The sequence below is a fragment of the Elephas maximus genome, chromosome 7 (assembly GCF_024166365.1).
Source record: "Elephas maximus indicus isolate mEleMax1 chromosome 7, mEleMax1 primary haplotype, whole genome shotgun sequence".
NCBI lineage: Eukaryota > Metazoa > Chordata > Mammalia > Proboscidea > Elephantidae > Elephas > Elephas maximus.
The window spans coordinates 112,351,354-112,365,620 of record NC_064825.1 but is presented as its reverse complement, the minus strand read 5'-3'; the positions used below and the strand labels follow the sequence as shown (position 1 = coordinate 112,365,620).

Here is a 14,267-nt window from a genome sequence, read left to right as displayed (position 1 = left end):
TTAACGTATATAAGCAGAACATGTTCTTTACTGTAGACTTGTTGAATGTTCTGGTGAGTACAGGAAGAATATATCTATTTCATTGGATTATTAGGAAAGTGAAATTATATCATGAAACAGTGGTTCACACCTATTGTGCACTTGATACTACAGTAAGAGATACCATATAACTTCTTAATGGAAATGATTTTAGAACCAGAAAAATCTGGCTTCTGTGTTTACTAGTTATATGATGACCTTGATGTCATTTTTTCACCCCAAGAGCTATAGATGCTGACCAAAAGTTCAGCAGTTCAAATCCACCAGGCTCCTTGGAAACCAAATGGGGCTGTTCTACTGTGTCCTATAGAGTTGTTATGAGTTGGAATCAATTTGATAGCAAGGAGTTTTTTTTTTTTTAAAAGCTTCAGTATCTTAACTCTAAAATGACAAAAATATCTCATAGGATATTCTACTGCCTGAGACATAGTAAAGACTCATTGAATAATATAAATGCATAATGATATTAATAATAACAATGACAACACTAAGCCAATTTGAAAAGGAAGAAATGTAGATGGGAGGAGCAGAGGATAGGCCTTAATAAGTAGAGATTCCTTGGGATATGGCCTCTCTGTCTTGTAGGCTTTCCAAGTAGCACATTCAAGGGGCTCAATAAATATGTGAAATAAATGAATGAAAATTCCCAAGTTCTTGGATGTCTAGTGATTAAAGGTCAGCATCCTAGCTTGGGCCCCAAGAAGAGGCTGAGAGAAAAGCTTCTATGTAGGTGGTTTATTCCGGGAAACAGAAAGGAGGAACTGAGAAGAGTGAAAGAGGGAAGGAAAGCAAGTTAACCCAAGGTTGAGTTAAGCTGGTTACCATTTATCTACTGGCTCCTATATCCAAATGATCAAGAGTTTCCCTCTGGAGTGTGAAATCTCTCACATTTCTAAGTGTCTGTTTGCGTCAGAATGATGTATCGGGGTCTCCAAAATATCTCAAGCAGCAAGTGCATGGACAGAAAGCAACAGATGTGACTGTGAGAGGAGGTAGTGTTGGATCAATTTGTAGAATCAAACTACTGTCAGGCTATAATTGTGAACAGCTGGTTGCGAGGGGAAAAGTTGGAAAGATAGGTCAAGAGGGTATGACATGGGGCACAAAAAATGCCTAACACCTGGTGATTATCAATTAAAAATAATATTGCTGACACATTGTGAGGTTTGCAAATGTGTATAAATTTTTGAATGAGAAATTGGCTTGAGCTGTAAACTTTCACCTAAAGCAAAATAAAAAGAAATAATAATATTGCTTTTGCAAAGGACAAATGTTGTATGTCCTTTGACTAATATAAAACACCCAGAATAGGCAAATGCATAGAGATCAGAGTTTAACAATAGCTACCAGGGGCAAGAGAGAGGATGAAAGGGGGAATCATTACTTAGGAAGCATTGAGTTTCTGTTAATGGAATGGAAAATTTGGCAACGAATATTGGTAATGGTTTCACAACACGATTGATGTAATTGCTATTGGTGAATTGTACATGTGAAAAATATTGAATTGACGAATGTTGCATTTGTATTATAAAATTTTTACACTAATTAAAAAAATTGCTCTTGCAGATTTTCCAGCTCATAGTTGTGTGCTTACATCAGCCTACAGTAAATGGAAAATCAAAACGATGTAACTGAATTCATTCTTTTGGGTCTTACAAAGAACCCAAAGCTACGGAAAATATTTTCTTCTGTGTTTCTAATCATGTATGTGGCCACTGTACTGGGAAACTTGCTCATTGTGGTAACTATGACTGCAAGTCAGAGTCTGAGGTCACCTATGTATTTTTTCCTTCCTTCTTTTTCACTCATGGATGCCACCTATTCTTCCGTCATAGCTCCCAAGATGATTGTGGATTCCTTCTGTGAGAGTGCTACCATCTCCCTAGAAGGCTGCATGATCCAGCTCTTTGCAGAACATTTCTTTGGTGGGGTGTCAATCATCCTTCTCATCGTGATGGCCTATGATCGCTACGTGGCCATTTGTAAGCCCCTGCACTACATGACTGTCATGAATTCTCAGGTGTGCTGCCTGCTGCTGGGAGGGGCCTGGGTAGGCGGGTCCATGCATGCAACAATACGGCTTCTCTTCATGTACCAAATACCCTTCTGTGGTCCCAATGTCATTGATCACTTTATGTGTGATTTATTTCCATTGCTGACACTGGCCTGCATTGATACCTGTATGCTGGGCTTCTTGGTCATCCTCAACAGTGGGTTGATGTGTGTGACCATCTTCCTTATCCTCGTTGCCTCCTACATGGTCATCCTCTGCTCCCTGAAGTCTTGCAGCTCTGAAGGGCGGCGAAAAGCCTCTCCACCTGTGGCTCCCACCTCACAGTGATTGTCTTGTTCTTTGTGCCATGCATTTTCTTGTATGTAAGACCTGTGGCCACTTATCCCATAGACAAAGCAATGGCTGTGTCCTTTACCATTGTTGCACCCATGTTAAATTCCTTGATCTACACCCTGAGGAATGCAGAGGTGAAAAATGCCATGAAGAAACTCTGGAAGAGGCAACAAATCCTGGATTGTCACTATCTTCCATGGCATGAACAAATTTTTCCTATAGGTACAGTGAGGTCTCACGCTCCCCATCCAATCAAATCTCTTGCATGTACAATACTAAGTGACATCTTTTAAGTATACAAATCTGCTCAAGACACTGCAGTACTCTGCCTAACCACATTGCTGCCTACCTCTCCAGTACATTTTGTACTTCATCATTTTCACAAGGCTCTATTCCCCTTTGTCTTTCTTCTCTCTTTAACTGATTTTTGGAGAATCCGAGCTTTTCCCACTTCATGGCTTTTGTTCTCACACTTCTGTCTGATGGCATCTCCTTCTGCAGATGCTTCATCTGGCTCAATCCTATATATATATGCATATAAAATTTCATTTTCAGATGACCACCCACCTCCTCAAGAAGTCTTGTCTCTAGTAATTTCTTTCAGTTATTCTCTAGCTTTCCATCCCATTTATATCCTTACAATAAATAAGCAGAAACTGTACTTCCTTTATAAGTAAGTGTGTTTTCATTTTCTCTGTTTTCTCCACAAAATCGTAATTGTAAGGACAGGGATCGTGTTTATTCATTCACTTTGTAAACCTAGTGGTTCATACACTTCCAATCAGCTAACTAGTTGCTATGGAGTTGATTCTGACTCAAGACAGCCCCATGTGTGTCGGAGTAGAACTGTGATCTGTAGGGTTTTCGAAGGCTGATTTTTATTCGGAAGTTGATTGCCAGGTCTTTTTTTCTGAGGCATCTCTGGGTGCACTTAAAACTTCCAACTTTTGGTTAACAGCAGAGAGCAGTAATGGTTTGTACCACTAAGGACTCCTCTAGTCAACTAGCAGATGCTTAATAAATATTATTCAATAAGTGTCAGTCTAAAAGAGACTTAGTTGTTGATTTTTAATCTTTTTAAATTCAATGGTTGGGAAAAATTGGGAAAGATAAATACATATAAACACCTAAGGAGTTAGAATTCTCTTGGTTTTTCTGCTACAAAGTGTCCTTTTTGAAGGCAAGCATAATCTCAGTTTAGTGGTGTGCTATTTAATATGGAGGCCACTCCAAAAAAAAAATAAACAAACTGATTGTTGTCAAGTTTATTCCAACTCATAGCAACTCGACAGGAGAGAGTAGAGCTGCCCCATATGGTTAATTCTCCACTGCCTTTTGTTATCATTTACAGAAACAGACTACGAGTCGCTCATGCAGGACTCAAGAGATTTTAGAATCTAGTGTCTTTGTCCGCTGCTATTTATAAGGTTTTCACCGGCTAATGCTTTTCAGAAGTAGACTGCCAGTCCCTCTTCCTAGTCTGTCTTAGTCTGGAAGCTCAACTGAAACCTGTCCTCCATGGGTGACCCTGCTGGTATCTGAATACTGGTGGCATAGCTTCCAGCATCACAGCAACACGGAAGCCCCCACAGTACGACAAACTGACAGACACGTGGTAAATCTGCTGCAAAGGACCTCTTTAAAGTTTTGAAGAGCAAAGATGTCACATTGAAGACTAAGGTGCACCTGACCCAAGCCATGGTATTTTCAATAGCATCATATGCATGTGAAAGCTGGACAATGAATAAGGAAGACGGAAGAAGAATTGATGCCTTTGAATTGTGGTGTTGGCTAAGAATATTGCATACACCATGGACTGCCAAAAGAATGAGCAAATCTGTCTTAGAAGAAGTACAGCCAGAATGCTCCTTAGAAGCAAGGATGGCGAGACTGCGTCTTACATACTTTGGACATGTTGTGAGGAGGGATCAATCCCTGGAGAAGGATATCATGCTTGGCAGAGTACAGGGTCAGCGGAAAAGAGGAAGACCCTCAAAGAGGTGGATCGACACAGTGGCTGCAACAAAGAGCTCAAGCATAACAATGATTGTGAAGATGGCTCAGTACCAGCTGGTGTTTTGTTCTGTTGTGCGTAGGGTCACTATGAGCCAGAACTGATTTGAGAGCACCTAAAAAAAAAAAAATGTTTTTTTTTTTTTAACAACAACAACAACGACAGTGCCTGTGTCATGAGGTTATACATTCTTTATTGGACAAGAAAGAAGTCCTGGTGGCACATTGCTTAAGTACTCACCTGCTAACTGAAAGGTTGATGGTTCAAATCCACCAGCTGCTCTCGGGAAGAAAGGTGTGCAATCTGCTTCTATAAAGTTTACAGCCTAGCAAATCTTATGGGACAGTTCTGCTTTGTCCTATAAGGTTGCTGTCAGTCAGAATCAACTTGTTGGCAACAGATATGGGACAAGAGAAATGATATTGACCTATTTTACTTTTAACTATTGGAGAATGATTCCTGCTGTTACCTTCTAGATGTGGGTTTCTAAATACAAAGGGTGTTTATTTTCTCAATGATCCTGTTGTGGAAAAGCTGTCACCAGAGAGACACTGTTTCTTTCCTAAAGGTCTCCCCTGACTAGGTCTATGGGAAGTCAAAGGTCATAGCAGGATTTTACATTGTTATCATTTTCTTATTAAGACAAATATGTGATTATATATGATGACAATAATTGTAATGATCAGTTATAGTATTTGAAACAAAGCACACCATTTAAATCAATATTTTTATTTTTAAGTACAAAATTTATATGTACAATAGTTATCTAGCTATAACAACTGCCAACAATTTTCCTTAACCACCAGGTTTATTCATTATTGAAGTTTAATTGCTGAGTTTGTGCTGAGTATACGGTGGTCTATATGACAATCAGCTTTGCTTTCCTCTTGGAACTTACAGTCCAATACAGGAGACAAAAATATATATAAGATGATAATAAAGTCATATAGTGATAACAGACTCTTAGTAAATTATAATAGAGTGGTATACGTGTGACTGGATGGGCATTCTATTTAGGTGGACACGGGTCTTTTTTGAGAGGTGGCTTCTAAATTAGGATCTGAGTGATGAGACAGAAGGAGCACAAAACAAATCAATGGGAAAAGAGGCCCCCCCCCACCCCCCCAAAAAGCTTATGCAGAAATCCTAAGGCAGCAACTAGCCTGAAGTTAAGAAGGTCTGGGTAATCGGTACACAGAGGGGAAGGGGAAATTTGGTACAGTATGAGATATGGGAACTAGGCAGGGCCTTGATAAACGGGGTCCTATTATTTTTTAACCGTTAAGTCCCAAAAGAACATGGACATCAGCATAACTCTATTGGAATAACAACTAAAAAAGAAATCTTTTGTGGGTTTATTGATGACTCTAGAAACGTAGTACCGAGACCTTTGCACATAGCTTCCATTTAACTTTTGTTATACCTATAGTAGAATATAATGTTTGCTGCCTGCTTACAATATTTTAGAATTAAATACCTGGATTCGTTTTATATTTATTCACCTTGCTCCATGTTGAAGAAGAAGAAAAAGTATGTGACAGCATGATAAGTCTGCCTGTGTAAGAACCTTATGATGATCATTTTCTTATTTCATTTATAGAATTCAATAACTGGAGGGACCAAAATGAGATTCCTAACCTTAAATATTTTTGATCTGTTGGGTAATTTTCCTAGTGTTAAAAGTAGGCTCAGATAGATAAACTAAATGTGTTACATACATAAGGCAGAGTATTACTCACCATAAAAAGAAGTAAAGTCCTGATACATGGATGAAGCTGGAAAACATTCTGCTGATTGCAATAAGTGAGTTACAAAAGGAACAAATATAATGTGATCCCACTTATATGAAATATTTACAAAATAGGCAAGTGTGTAAAGTTTATTAGTGTTGCCGGGGCAGAAAGGAGAGGAAAATGAGAAGTCATTGCTTAGGGGGCACTGAGTTTCTGTTAAGGATGATGAAAACATTTAGAAATGGATAATAGTGATTGTTGTACAACACAAATATCACTGAACTGTAAGTGTAAAAATTGTTGACATGGCAAATGTTTTGTTATAAATATACTTGTCACAATTTAAAAAAAAAAAAAAGAAAGAAAAAACAATTAAAGTAGGTGGAAAACCAAATTTGGCCTTTAGGGTATAGTTTGCCATTCTCTGATCTGAGGCAATCATGGTGAGGCAGAGGTCTTATTGCCTTAATTATCTGCTGCAGCTATAACAGAAATACCACAAGTGGACAGCTTTGGCAAAGAGAAATTTATTTTGTCACAGTTTAGGATGATAGAACTCTGAATTCAAGGTGCTGGCTATGGGGGAAGGCTTTCTCTTCTGGCTCTAGAGGGAGGTCTTTTTGACTTTCAGCTTCTATTCCTTGGACATCTCATGTGGCATGGTTTTTATCTTCCCCCAACTCTATTTGCTTTGTTGCTTGCTCAAACCGTTCTTTTATATCTCAAAAGAAATTGATTTAAGACACACCCTGCACTAATGCAAACTGTGATGGCGTAGGGGTTCAGAGCTACGACTGCTAACCAAAAGGTTGACGGTTCGAATCCACTGAGCACTCCTTGAAAACTCTATGGAGCAGTTCTACTCTGTCCTGTAGGGTCGCTATGAGTCAGAACCCTCTCAAGGGCAACAGGTGAATCTGGGTTAGCAAACGCTAATACAGCCTCAGTAACACAACAAAGAAAACACATTCCCAAATTGGATTATAATCACAGGTATTGGGGTTAGGATTTATAACACCTATTTCTGGGGACACAATTCAGTCCATAACACCTGTTTTTCTCTTCCCTTTTAGTAATAGAACTCCCATTTATAGTACTAGCTAGACACATAAATAAGGAGACCTGGTGGCACCATGGTTAAATGCTTGGCTATGAAGCAAAGCTGCTCCACAGGATAAAAATATGGCAGTTGGCTTCCATAAGACGACAACCCTGGAAACCGAAGGGGGCATTCTACCCTGTCCTATAAGGTTGATATGTGTCAGAATCGACTGGATGGCAACAGGTTTTGTTTTGTTTTCTCCTTTTTTTTTTAAAGACATACTGCCTAGCTAAAAGACTACATTTCCCAACATCCCATGTATCTAGGTGTGGCCACATGACTAAGTTCTGGCCAATGAAATGTAAATGAAAGTCATAATATAAATGGTAATTCTGTGAATGTGGAATTTTGGTGGAAATTCAAGCAGCGATGGTGGACCATGAGGATGTGTTTAGGTTAGCAGAAAAGCAAAACAGAAGGAGCCTGTAATCCTGATGTTGTGGAGCTGCCATACCAGCCCCATACAACTTGCCCCAGGCTTCCTTTATGTGAGAGGAAAATACATTTCTGTCTCGTTTAAGTCACTGTTAAAAAAAAATAAATAAATAAGTAGGCTCAGAATCTAAATCTTCTATTACATGAGTTGTTCTGACCATTCATGTAATACTACCTATCGATTAGATCTCACAAATTTTTTATCTGTTCTATGCATCCTCTAAGTTGTTGTTGTTAGGTGCCCTAGAGTCAGTTCCAGCTCATAGCAACCCTATGCACAACAGAACGAAACACTGCCCAGTCCTGCGCCATTCTCAAAATCCTTATGCTTGAGTTCATTGTTGCAGCCACTGTGTCAATCCATCTGGTTGAGGGTCTTCTCTTTTTCACTGATCCTTTTTTTTTTTTTTTTCCTACTTTACTAAGCCTGGTGTCCTTCTCCAGGGACTGCTCCCTCCTAATAATATGTCCAAAGTATGTGAGACATAGTCTCGCCATCCTTGCTTCTAATACTGCTACTTCCACGGGTGTTGATTGTGGATCTGAGTAAAACGAAATCTTTGACTTCAATCTTTTCTTCATTTATCATGATGTTGCTTATTGGTTCAGTTGTGAGGATTTTTGTTTTCTTTATGATGAGGCACAATTCATACTGTAGGTTGTGGTCTTTGATATTCATCAGTAAGTGCTTCAAGTGTCTTTCATGCTAGCAAGCAAGGTTGTGTCATCTGCAAATTGTGGGTTGTTAATGAGTCTTCATCAATCCTGATGCCCCATTCTTCTTTGTATAGTCCAGCTTCTTGTTTCATTTGCTCAGCATACAGATTGAATAAGAATGGTGAAAAGATACAACACTGATGCATACCTTTCCTGCCTTTAAAACAAGCAATATCCCCTTGTTCTATTCAAAGGACTGCCTCTTGATCTATGTGCAGGTTCCTCATCAGCATAATTGTTCCCAAATTTTCATTCCTCAAAATGTTACCCATAATTTGGTATGATCCACACAGTCAAATTCCTTTGCATAGTCAGTAAAACCCAGGTAAATATCTTTCTGATATTCTCTGCTTTCAGCCAAGATCCATCTGACAGCAGCAATAATGTACCTGGTTCCATGTTCTCTTCTGAATCCTGCTTGAATTTCTGGCCATTCTGTGTCAATGTACTGCTGCAGCCACTTTTGAATGCTCTTCAGCAAAATTTTACTTGTGTGTGATGTTAATGATATTGTTCAATAAGTTCCGCATTCAGTTGGATCAGCTTTCTTTGGAATAGGCATAAATGTGGATCTATTCTAGTCACTTGGCCAGGTAACTAACTGTCTTCCAGATTTCTTGGCATAGATGAATGAGCACTTCCAGCACTGCAACCATTTGTTGAAACATCTCAATTGGTATTCCCTCAATTCCTGGACTCTTAATTTTACCAATACCTTCAGTGTGGCTTGGACCTCTTCCTCCAGTGCTATCTATTCCTGATCATATGCTACCTCCTGAAACAGTTGAACATAGACCAGTTCTTTTGGGTAGAACGACTGTGTATTCTATCCATCTTCCTGTGATACTTCCTGCATAGCTTACTACTTTCCCTGTAGAATCCTTCAATATTGCAACTCAAGGCTTGAAGTTTTTCTTCAGTCCTTTCAGCTTGAGAAATGCTGAGCATATTCTTCCTTTTTGGCTTTCTATGTCCAGCTCTTTGCGCATGTCATTATAATTCTTTACTTTGTCTTCTATAATCAACCTTTGAAGTCTTCTGTTCAGCTCTTTTACTTCATCATTTCTTCCTTTCCCTTTAGCTATTCAACATTCAAGAGCAATTTTCAGACTCCATTTTGGTCTTTTATTTCTTTTCTGTCTTTTTAATGACTTTTTGCTTTCTTTAGGTATGATGTTCTTGATGTCATTCCACGACTAGTCTGATATTTGTTCAATAGTGTTCAGTGAGTCAAATCTGTTCTTGAGATGGTCTCTAAATTCAGGTGGGATATTCTCAAGGTCATAGTTTGGCTCTTGTGGACTTGTTCTAATTTTCTTCAACTTCAACTTGAAATTGCATGTCAGCAATTGATTGTCTGTTCCACGGTCAGCCCCTGGCCTTGTTCTGACTGATGATATTGAGCTTTCCCATTATCTTTTTCCACATATGTAGTCGATTTAATTCCTATGTATTTCACTGGTGAGATCCAAGTGTATAGTTACTGTTTATGTTGTTGAAAAAAAAGGGTATTTACAATGAATAAGTCATTTGTCTTGAAAATTCTGTCACGCTATCCCTGACATCATTTCTATCACCAAGGCCATATTTTCCAACTACGAATCCTTCTTCTTTGTTCCCAGCTTTCACATTCCAATCACCAGTGTTTATCAATGCATGTTTGGTCAATTTCAGCCTGGAGAAGATGGTGAAAATCTTTAACTTCTTCATCTTTGACCTTAGTGGTTTGTGGGTAAATTTGAAGAACAGTCATATTAACTGGTCTGGTAGGTGTGTGGATATTATCCTATCACCGAGAACGTTATAGTTCAGAATAGATCTTGAAATGTTCTTTTTGACGATAAATGCAACACTATTCTTCTTCCTGTTGTCCTTCCCAGCATAGTAGACCATATGATTATCCAATTCAAAATATAGCCAATACTAGTCCATTTCAGCTCACTAACGCCTAGGATATCAATGTTTTTGTTTTCCATTTAATTTTTGACAATTTCTAATTTTCCTAGATCCATGCTTTGTACATTCCATGTTTGGATTATTAATGGATGTTTGCAGCTGTTTCTTCCCGTTCTGAGTCATGCCACATCATCAAATGAAGGTCTAGAAGGCTTGACTCCATCTTTGTCATTAAGGTTGACTCTGCTTTGAGGAGGCAGCTCTTCCCCAGTTGTATTTTGAGTGATTTCTAACCTGAGGGACTTATCTTCAGGCACTATATTAGACAATGTTCTGCTGCTATTCATAAGATTTTCACTGGCTAATTCTTTTTGGAATTAGACTACCAGGTTCTTCCTAGTTTGTCTTAGCCTGGAAGCTCAGCTGGAACCTGTCCACCATGCATGACCCTGCTGGTATTTGAATACCATTGGCATAACCTCCAGCATCACAGCAACATGGAGGCCCCTGCAATACTACAGACTGACAGGCCCATGGGGGCTGGGAGGCAGTATTAGGGGAAGTTATGTTAATAAGATAGGACTCAATCCACAAGTTTAGATTGTATCTTGAGTCAATCTCATTTGATATATAAGAGAGGGAATAGAGTAGAGAGGAAGAGGACTTCACACCACCAAGAATGAAGAATGAGGATTGGAGCACATCCTTTGGACCTGGGGTTCCTGTGCTAAGAAGCTGTTAGACCAGGAGGAGATTGATGCCAAGGGTCTTCCTCCAGAACAGGCAGAGAGAGAAAGCCTTACCCTGGAGCTGGTGCCCTGATTTCAGATTTCTTGTCTCCTAGACTGTGAGTTAAAGAATTTCTGCTTAAAAGCCATCCACTTGTGGTATTTCTGTAATAACAGCACTAGATAACTAAGACAGCAGCTAAATGCTTAACTACTGTGCCACCAGGATTCCTATAGCGATTTGGGTTTCCTAATCTTAGCTTGTAAAATACAGGATTACCGCTGTATTAAAATATGAAAAATCCACCACTACTTATGATAAAAAAGTTTAATAAAGTGGAAATAGAAAGATACTTTACTTTGAAAAAAGATATCCACCTAAAAGACTACGAGAAAAATCAGACTTAATTGGAAACATTAGGTAAACATTCTATTTCATTGAGATAATTTAAGCCATCAGAAGAAAACTTCCAGACTCCCACGACTGTATCTATCAGTCTATGAGCATCCACTCACTTATATGCGCCTTTTAACTGCTACTGTAAATGAAGTATCTGTGACCCTTGACAAAGACAACCGGTCTTTCTATACTTTTACATGTGACTTCCTCTCCTCACTGCTTACACAGGACTTTTGTCTAAGAATCTCCTTGGTCTTTTATTTCATCCGTATTTCCCTCTCTACTGGATCAGTTACATCATCAAAGAAGCAATCTGTTACTGCTCTCATTGTTAAAAATATTTTTTTGACTCCTTGTGGAGAGATGTTGTGCTTTATTCCAGAACTGAAATCTTGCATTTTGTAAGAACATAGGCATTTCCATTCCAGCATACACATTGTTATATTCCTGAACATAAAGGGAAGTGAAAACATCTTCACATAGAATCTCAGGAGTAGTTATAAAAGAAGGAGATTAAAAAATAAATTCCCAATTGATTTGGGACTTCGCAATTCTGCCAGTGCTTAAGTACTTCAAACCACGTAAAAATGCCTTGGATAATCATGCTGACTGAAACTTTTCAAACCCCTGGGAGGCAACTTAGAGGCAGTTCTACAGGTTCATGTCCTCTCAGGGAAGTTGGAAATAAAAGAGGAGAGGTTTGCTTCTCTGTGTTTTGTTCCATGACACCAAATTAGAAATAGCACTTGAGAAGCAGTGGGGAACATTCTCTGCCTTGTGTGCCTGTGAGACGTCCTCTCTCTCTTAGATGTAGAAATAAGACTTGGAAATGGCATTCACATTTTATCCAACCACTGAATGGACTATTCTCCATAAAGAATAGGAGATTGCCATCACCAGAATTTTCAAAAGGAACATGATATATGGTGAGATGTATAAAGCAAATTTTTGCATTTTTAGAATTATTTAATCATTAATATAAATTAGCAGCAATTAATGTACAACTTGATTTTCTTTGTATAAAGAAGCTGCCTGAAGTAGAAGTAGACTCATGTGGGTTTGAAAGCTACTAAAGGATTACAAAGGTCATTCAAAAGTGCTATACATTAAAAAAATTGGCATACCTACACTGTGACCAAATAGAATAATTTCCATTTTTAAATTAATAAAAGAACAAGGGAAAGAGCTTATCAGCAAAAGCACATGTAAACCCTGTTCATGATAAAGGGGGGATTAAGTGTAAGTAAAAATGTTGACAATTCTTCTCTGTGTCAGTGGTCCGGGGCTTGATCTCCTGTTGAACGTATTCATGTGGATTGTGTTATCTGATTCTATCAATAGGCATTCTTATTAGCTCACTTTTCAGAAGTGGAAAACAAGGATTTGAAGTAACTTGTTCCATGAGGCACAACTAAATAGAAGAGCTTGGATTTGAATCCAAGCCTGTATGAGTCTAGAGTTGATGTTCTTACTTATTTCACTTCATTGTCTCCCTTACTTTTGTCCTAGGCTAAACCGACCACTGTTGAATCCTGTATCTGTTGTAGAGTGATAACTTTCACTAAAGCCTTCTGCAACAGAGTTTTTTATTGTGACATATCAGAAAACAAAAAAGGGAAATTGGCTGCAAGCACTCAGGCTACAAACAAACCAAAATCCAAAGAAGGATAATCAATAAGTGCTTTCTATACAATTTTGACAGGTGCTGATTCATTAAGAGTAAGGGTGTTTCAAGGGGCTCTGTACAATCATTGGAATAATTACCTATGAGTAAATGACTTATAGACTATCATTGGCTAAAGGAAAGACAAAGAACTAAGATCATGATTGGGAGGCATTTTTTTGTTTCTCTTTTCTAACAATTTGGTCTGTTGGCTCAGGGGTCCTGGGTCTGTCTTACAATAATTGCTTTCTGTGGTGTGGGCTACCGGCGATATAGGGTAGATCTCCAACTTGCTTCCTAGGGTAAATTGTTACTTACTTTTGGTAAGCACTTCCTCAGTCCATCGAACAAGTTAGAGTACTCAGTCCTACCCCTTTGATACAATTTCTTAGTGTTTACAGCCCTATGGATCCTGAGAAATAAATTGGCCTGTTGTGGTTATGGCCTTCTGTGGTTAGGTTAACCCTTTATTCTACTGATAATCTTTATATTTTAATATATGGTTGTTCACAGAGCCAATGACCCATTTGGGTTTGTTTTATGTTTTTGTTTTCTGGGTAACTGCTTGCAGCTGGATATGGAGTTATCTGTGCTGGCACAATTTAGGATTGCCTAGGTTCCTGGGAACATAAGAAAAATGTCTGTTTAAAAGCAAGCAAACAGGAGGCGGGGCCAAGATGGCTGACTAGGTAGACGCTACCTCGGATCCCTCTTGCAACAAAGACTCAGAAAAACAAGTGAATCGATCACATACATGACAATCTACGAACCCTGACCAACAAACACAGATTTAAAGAGTTGACCTGAGTGACAGAGACTGAGAACAAACAACCACAGGGAAGCAGCAACTGTTTTCAGAGCCTGGAGCTAGTGTCCCAGTCAGGAAACCTTGCCACCGGGCTTTGGACTGGGCGCAGGGTAGCTGAGCAGAGCATCCTGTGATGGTGCAAACACGGGGTGCAGCCCTACCCCCCTGAACTAACATGGGGGGGCCCAGCCAGTGCCCACAGGTGGCGCAGAGACATGGCTGGCAGGAGTAGAAGTCGCTGGTAGGCAGCGACCGGTTTTAGAGCCAGGAGTGCAGTGTCCCAGCCGGGGAACCTTGGCACTGGGCTTTGGACTGGGAGAGGAGGAACTGGCCATAGCTTCTGAGACAGCGTAAGCATGGGACGTGGGCCTGACCCCCGGGGGCA

The 14,267-nt window shown here is 39.3% G+C and overlaps 1 pseudogene; it reads left to right on the top strand.

The window, feature by feature from the left end:
* The first annotated feature begins 1,648 nt into the window (after positions 1-1,648).
* On the top strand, positions 1,649-2,679 carry LOC126080383 (olfactory receptor 4C6-like; annotated as a pseudogene).
* The last annotated feature ends 11,588 nt before the right edge of the window (positions 2,680-14,267 follow it).